This window comes from Penaeus chinensis, chromosome 25 (assembly GCF_019202785.1).
Source record: "Penaeus chinensis breed Huanghai No. 1 chromosome 25, ASM1920278v2, whole genome shotgun sequence".
Taxonomy (NCBI): Eukaryota; Metazoa; Arthropoda; class Malacostraca; order Decapoda; family Penaeidae; genus Penaeus; species Penaeus chinensis.
Genome location: NC_061843.1, coordinates 15741225 through 15749651, shown reverse-complemented (window position 1 = coordinate 15749651; position 8427 = coordinate 15741225).

Here is an 8427-nt window from a genome sequence, read left to right as displayed (position 1 = left end):
TAATCTTTTTAGAGCATTAAACGGTTCAAAAGGTAATATCGATAGTGGTGATGATTGTAACTACAGAAGTAAAATGGTGATGGTGATAATGTTATTATAAGGATAGTAATAATAATGATGATAATAATGATAATAATGTTAATGATAACATCAATAGTAATGATAATAATGATAACTGTAGTGTACGGCTGCGCACTCGTCGACTCTAAGGTTGATCTCGCCTGGACTGACATCGTCCTCGGGCGCCGAGTGGTTGAGGCCATATGGCTGCCTCCTCTACCACCAAACAAAGGACGTGGGGAACTCTGCGATGCTGCCATTGACTGGGATGAAACGTCCCGGGCCGCTTCCACCAACAATGTGGGCGCACTCGCTGTGCACCCGCACGAGGCTGGTGCTTCACCCGCCATTCGCCTCGCCCACGTGACTCTAGTGCGACTTCATAAGTCGTGACCAAAGCCATACGAGCCGCCAAAGACAGTGTAAAGAACTAATGTGAACATGGTTATAAAAATAACCAAAGAACGTATTTTAAACTAAGTCTCGTTACTTGGATGGCGTTGAAGTCTCCGAGAAAAAAATAAAGATTTATTTATTTTCTAAGTTCCAATACCGTAGAGAGTTACAGCCCGAAATGCACAATTTCCACGCAAAGTGTACATTGCCAGTTTTCCTAAGTAATCTTTCCTTTATTATTATTTTATTTATAATCTATCTCTTTGGCGACGCTTCCAAAGTGTCAATATAACCCCTGAAGAGAGTAATGGCTGTTACATATTTTAGCTGTTTGTTTTTCTCTCCCTCTCTCTTTTCATGGTGGTTCGGGTCCTTTGGGTTGTTTGGACTACCGAACTATCGGGTTGGTTTTCCGAAGCTTTGCGTAACTTCTTTTCGCGCCATGCTTATGGGGAAGACAGTTCGGTCCTGATTTCTATGCGAGGCAGTGGTTCCGCTCTCGGTATTGTGCTCGCTTTGGATTTACTTCGTCTTGGATTTACCTCGCTGTGGATTTACCTCGCTTCACGCCAGGATTAACGAATCCGTGTTTTGTTTTTGCAAGCTAAGTATTTTAATGGTTGTGTATAGGGGACATCTGGTCTCTGTTGGACTTTGGCGTGTGACATGCTGCATTACTATTTGTAGGGTGCACTCTCTTCCACGAAAACCCAAAGCAGCACTTTGATTTCACAAAGGGTCAGAGCATAAAAAGGACCACTCACATAGAAGGGACACTGCTTGAGGATCCGTACCTCCAGTGTGCCATTTCCAATTTTAAGCTGAGTAATTACTTAGATTTTATTGTTGTTGTTTTTCTGATTGGTTGTTTCTTTGTTTCTTTTTTTTCCCCAGCTTGAGGATCCGTACCTCCTGGGAGAAAGATCTTCCACATTCTCGCCCGTATTTTTAGGGCCGTTTTAGCTTGTCTTTTCCGTTCTTTTGTTTAGTTGTTTTACTTTGCCTTGGTCGATTCCTGCCTGACCTTGTTGGTGTTCAGGCAGTCTTCGTGATCTATACCCTTTTGGTGTTTTATTGTTTTACTTGGCTTCCGACGCTAAGTAAATTTCTTCGTACACGTTTTTCTCTCGTTAACTACACAAGTGTTTTTATTCAGAGTTCTTCAGCACTATATATATATATATATATTGTTTGTTAATCTCCATTCTGGGTTGGAGATTAACTTGTTTAAATTAGGGTTTGGTGTTTTTTTTTGTTTGTTTTTTGTGCTAATACTCGGTCTAAAAATACTTATGGAGTTGGGAAGCCAACTGAGGGGTAAATGTTCGTGAGTTTTTTTGTTGTTTTTTACATCTGGTGTTGATTTCCACGTACATCACCCCCGCTGTGATTAAATTGGTGATGTACGCAACTATCAATTTCTCATGACTTAATTATTTGTAGACCTCCCTAATGAGTGTAGCCTGTTAAATGAATAGCATACCGTCATAGAACTTTCACTCAGTCCCAGTCAGGAAAACAAACGACATCTGTGTTAAGTTCTGGTTCTGACTAAAGCTGAATGCTTAACGTTCTTGGGCTTGGGTCTCCTAAACAGCACATTGCTGGTTACTCTATCTCGCAACCCTGAAAGGCTGTAAAAAGGCTAGAGGAATCAGAGTATATTAAGCTGATATTCTAGAATATATCATAACTTTGCTACACCTAGGTTCCCACTTCCAGCAGGTGGATGCTCAATCCGAAGGGAAGAGGAAGAATTTTATGATCTTGCATTTTTCTTCCATACACGTCCACGCAGACGCTCAGCCATCGTTATCTCCCTTTTCACATTTACACACTTACACATCCAACATTCTGTATTTTCCTTCCACCCTCTTCTCATACAACATTCACACCCCCATACACAACACACACGGTTCCCGAACCTATTAATCGGGTGGTGGCAGCGTGACGTAGGCCTGGAACCTTACATCTGTTCACTGCAGACGAATCTTTTCCTGAATAATTTTATTCTTATTCTCGGTCGAGCCCGAACTCCACCGGATACATAAAAATCTACTTGGTCTACGCCCCGCTACAATAATGATATTGATAACGATAACGATAACAATAATACTAATAATGATAATAATAACGATAACAATGATAACAGCAACAATAATGGCGATAAAGCTCCACATGGAGGGCGAGAAGTTGAAACCTAACAGGAAAGAAAAGTAACGATAATGATACAAATAATAATCATAATAATCCAATAACTAAGAACGATGACATAATATTTGCAACTATGAATAGTGTATTTTTTTCATTCTATCTTGAGAGAATAAAAATTGTTAGTCAGTGTAATAGTGATAATTTGGATTTTGTGGCGTAATAGTGGAAATGTGACATGGTGACAAGGTCATTAGCGGCGAACACCTTGTTAGACTGAAATATAAAAATATTTAAAACGTTAAAAATCTATCAATAAATTTCATAAATAAAAATAAAATCAAAGCATAAACATTATGCACTAAATGTCCTAAAACTATTGCATAAACATTATGTATAATCAAATTTTATTGATAATATTAGTTTCCCTAAGGAAACTAATAAGACCTATGTCACAATCCTCCCCCAATACATTTTTCAGTGTATATGGGCAAGACAAATACTTTCCTCTTTGGTCTGAGAATGTTGCACATCTTTCCATTGCATGTGCGACCATTAATGGCTCTTGCCATTCCTCACAGCATACTTCACTTTTAGCCATCATCGGCCCATAAGTCAGTCTTGTGTGCCCAATTCTCAGCCTTGTTAATACAACTTCTACTTGTCGGTTGGGATGGATGCTGGTCACCCAACTGTCAAGGTCATCTCTAATCTCCCGCAGTTTGGTTCTAGAGGTATGCCTCTATTATTCTCTCCATTTATCATGGAGACAACTCCTGATACTGGGTTTCAAGTCAGTGTGTGGGAGAGGAAAACGAGCATCACAGGGCTGAGTTGCAGCTGCCTTGGCCTTCTGATCAGCTCGCTCATTCCCACTGATACCAACATATGCTGACACCCAACACAGAGTTATCTTTTTACGTGCTGACATCAGTGCAAGCCAATCTTGAACCTCCCTCACCCCTGGATGTGACGAGTTTAAGCTCTTGATTGCTTGCAAGGCACTAAGAGTCACAATATATTGCAACGGAATGATTTGTAAGATCTCTAGTCATCTTGACTGCTGCAAGGATAGCATGTAACTCCGCAGTGAAAATCGAGGCCGATCGAGAAAGACTGCCAGATGCAGTCTTCCTTCTGCTCACTGCTGCAAAGCCCACACCATTTTCAGATTTCGAACCATCTGTATATATTGCATATGATCCTGGGTACTTAGAAGTGTGTTGAAGAAATATCTCTGCTTCGGATCTCTCCCCTTTCCCAATTCCGAACAAATCCAGCTCGACTTAATTTGTCCAAGGGGAGACTTGAGAAGTTCCAACAGCCAGAACCTTTGTGAGATTTAAATTAAGATCTTCCACAAGATTCCCCATTCTCCTACCATAGGATCGGCTATCCTCAAGGGGGTTGAAAACCAATCTGGATGTAGATCCCGGAATCCTTTGTAGTCTCGTGTAGTAAATCACGTTCAAGTAGTCCCGGTGTAAAGAAAGAGGTGGTTCTCCACTCTCAGCATACAGGGACTCCACAGGTGAGGACCTGAAAGCCACTATACAGATTCTCAGAGCTTCATTATAAACCGAGTCCAACATCCGGAGAACAGTGGGAGTTGCAGATGAATAAACCTCACATCCATAGTCAAGTTTACTACGAATAAGTGCTTGGTAAAGCCGCAGAAGCGTTGTGCGGTTTGCACCCCAAGATAGGTGTGAAAGAACCCGAAAAATACTAAGCACTTTTGTAGCTTTCACCTTTAACTGTTTAATTTGAGGCACTCATATAAGCCTTCTAAACAGAAGGAAGGATGGAACTTTCCTCGTTTGTGGAAGTGTATAGCCATGGTCTTGCTTGGAGAAAATTTGAACTCCATGGTATGTTGCCCATTGCACAACCTGATTTATTGCAGTCTGCATGTGTCCTTGCACATCCTGTAAGCTTCCTCCTGAGCAGTACAGTCTAAAGTCATCCACATACAGACTCCATGTGACAGCACTTGGAACGACCTTTACGATGTCATTTATAGCAATGGCAAACAGGGTCACACTTATGACACTCCCTTGTGGGACCCCTTCCAGCTGATCTTCCAGGTTATAGAAGCTGTTTCCCACCCTCACTTTAAACTTCCTGTTAGCAAGGAAGCTTTGTATGAAGGTAGGCAATGCTCCTCTTAAACCAATGTCATACAGCTTCATGAGTATGCCATGCTTCCAAGTAGTATCATAAGCCTTTTCAATGTCAAAGAAGACTCCTAACATATGACGTCGCTGTGTGAAGGAATTCTGTATTGCATCTGTGGTTGATCTCAGTTTTCTAAACCCATGTTGATTTAGGGTCCACATGTTTTCCTTTTCTAGCAGCCATGTCAACCTGAAGATTACCATTTTCTCCGTTAACTTGCAGATGCAGCTGGTGAGAGAAATTGGTCTATAATTCCCTGGTGTAGAAGCATCCTTGCCAGGTTTAGGGACAGGAATGATTATAGCTTCTTTCTATGTGGATGGTACTGTGCCCTCCCTATAGATCCTACTGAATAGATCCAACAGGAACATTTGGGAGCTCTCCGGTAAGTGAGATATTATTTGGTATGAAATATCGTCACTTCCTGGGTCCATCTCCTTGTGCAAAAATGGCAAGTTGTATGGAAGTTCTGCTGGAGTGCTACTGAAGAACGACACTGGGTGTCGTTCCTGTTCAGCCCGAGGAGGGGAGAATCAGGCAGTGTAAGATGCTCCGGAGGAGATCTCTGCCATGGATTTTGCCAGCTCATTTGCAACATCTGTTTTGTCTGTGAGGATTATGCAATCTATTTTCAGAGCAGGAGGTGATATAGATGTACTCTTTCCAGCGATCTTACGCACCTTGTCCCATCCCATGCTAAGGGGGTCCCAGAGTTAATTAAGGAGACGTATTGCCTCCACGATGTCCGCCTAGCCTCCTTTAGCACTGTCTTGGCCTAGTATTGGGTCTTTTTGTACTGGATCAAGGTTACATAGCTTGGGCGTCGTTTCAACTGCCTTAATGCAGCTTTCCTTGCTCTGACAGCTTGTTGGCATTCATCAGACCACCATGGTACCGGAGGTCGACGGTACTGCCAGCTACTTCTGGGAATTGATGCCTCTGTTGCAAGGTGAATTTGTGATGTGATTAACAGCATTTTGAAAACACTGGAAATCAATCACAGATCCTTGCAATACTGCAGTTGATCTAAAATGATTCCAGTCTGCATGTTCAAGTCGCCATCTCTGCACTCCATTGGCTGGAATACCATTCACCTCCTCCTCCACTTCCATATAAGTCATCCATGACCTGCCTAGTGAAATTCAACTGTGAATCAGGTGAACCAATTGATAGGTCAATATTGGAGAATGTCCCAGTTTGAATTTGGAAATGTGTGGGTGCGTCACTGTTTAGTAAAACTGCATCTACTCTTGAGAACAAGGACACCAAGGCCCTTCCTTCCACTTTCATATTTACCAGGTAAGATTTCCCTAATAGATAGAGGACTTTTCTCCTTTCACCTGGTTTGGGAGCTTGAGAACCATTACGATTCCCGTTCTTGCCCTTTGGAATCTGGTAAGGTTCCAGAGTGACAATATGTGATGTTTCAGAGGAATTGGCCATGGGATTGCGAAGGTCTTCTGGGAAAGAGCAAGTTCTTTGTAAATTTGCAGAAATCATACAAATTATAAACCTTCATTTCCTCTCCCCCCCACCCACCCACCATGAAGTCCAACGAGGGGAAGCTATAGTTGGGGCTCAAATTTTCCCAACAGCCACAGGGTAGTGAGGAAATATACGCAGTCACTATTACAGTGCCGATGGTAGTCGCGGGACCTGTGCACTACCGACTGAACAGTGCCAGCTTGACCCTAGCCATATTTGACCAGCTGATGGACTTGACCAGGCCTTGATCAAGCCACCCGTCTAACCAGAATAGAGGACCTAAGAGGTGTGTTGCTAGCTGCAGGGCGCAGCGTGCAGCATCGCTCAGCCTCCAAGATTACTGTCTCCTTGTAATACGGGACGCCACACACGGCAAACACACATGGGAGAGTTCTCCCTGGTCCAAGATGGAATGAACCAGGGGTGGGTGCACCAAGAAGCCATTTTGTCTCGTCCCTCACTGGTGACCCCTCCAGTATGGGTAGCCCTCTGCTCCGGCTCAGCAGCTCATTGGGACCTCAAGCCCCCCCAACGCGGCAAGGCGGCTTCCTTTAGGGGGGGGGGGGGGTGTAAATAAGAGCATGGTTCGTTATGAAAAGCACTGGACACTAATACTTGTAGTAGTAGTAGTAGAGACGGCATTCATTATGGAAAAAAATAATAATAATTCAGATACGTTGATAATGCTAACAATAATAGCCCTAATGATATAAGTTTAGTGAAACAATATAGTGAAAATGATAACGATGATGTTGAAAACTGATCTTGATAATGATGCTGCTATTGATAATGGAATTATTAATAACTGCAATAGTATCGACGATGCTCTTAATGAAAATAATGAAAATTGTGATGATACAAATAATAATGATAATGACTAAAATGGCTCTTATACAAAACATTATAATAGTTACAATGGTAGTAATAACAATTATCGTTACTTTTATCACAATTTTCATAGTAATAATGATAATGATGCTATATTTGCAACAGTAAGACAGATAGATGGATAAGTAGAAAGTGTGGTTGTAGCTACACTAATGGTGCTAATTATGAAAATAATAATAGTGATACTGATACAATGATGATGATGAAAATAATAATAATGATGTTAACAGAAGTAACAACAATATAGTGACAATAACAAGGGTGTCATTGATAATAAAAACAGCAACTGCATTGATAATGATAACTACTAATAGCACTGATATTAAAGTATATTCAAGAGATCATTTCACAGTCCCTGATTATTTGTAAAATGGAAGGCTGAAAAAGTACTAAACATATTTCACTTTTTAAAAGGGCAAACAATCAAAAACCTAAAAGTATAGATGAAGCCTAAAGTATATCTGTACATGCGTCTCCTCGGTATTCTAACCACGCCCACCTCACTTCAGCGCACATACACAAACACACACTACGGTCGCTCCTTTCCACATTTCTGACACTGCATCCCCTCGTTCATCACGCACTCGTTGCCAATCGTACTAATCGGGCAGTGGCAGTGACCTATTTACACCTTTTAATGGGCCTGAGCGGACCTACGATGGGCGATTTGTGCTTTTATTCTGAGTGATAGTATGTTTCTAAGAGAAATGATAGGTACCATCTAAAAGACAAACAAACAAAAAAAAACATTTAAAACAAGGAATATATATATATATATATTTATAATATATATATGATATATATCAATAGGGGTATGGCTTTAGCATTTTTAAAGATAAAGGCGATTGGTGATTATTTTATCAATCCAGCACGCGCGTACGCGCGCGCTCTCACACACACAAGCACGCACGCACGCTCACACACACTCACCCACGTAGGCGCCGTTGATTTCTTAAAGGTCTTTTTGCTTATTTTTCTCACAATCGCACGTAAATTAATATATTTCCTTGGATCCTGGAAGCCCTAAAAAGGAAAGACGTCGCTCCAGGTGGGCTTCCCGTTTTTTACTAGCCGCAGGTTCCTCCCCGCGACGGGCTTTCACGATAACCAGACCTAGAGCGTACTTTCCTAGAGGAAATCATCGGCTATTCCGGGGCGCAAATCAAAACTATTGTCTGTACTTTGATTAAAGAAAGTATAAATATCTTTGAATATTTAGAGTAAACACAAGTCATATTAGAGTTTATATAAAATATTACAATATTCGCT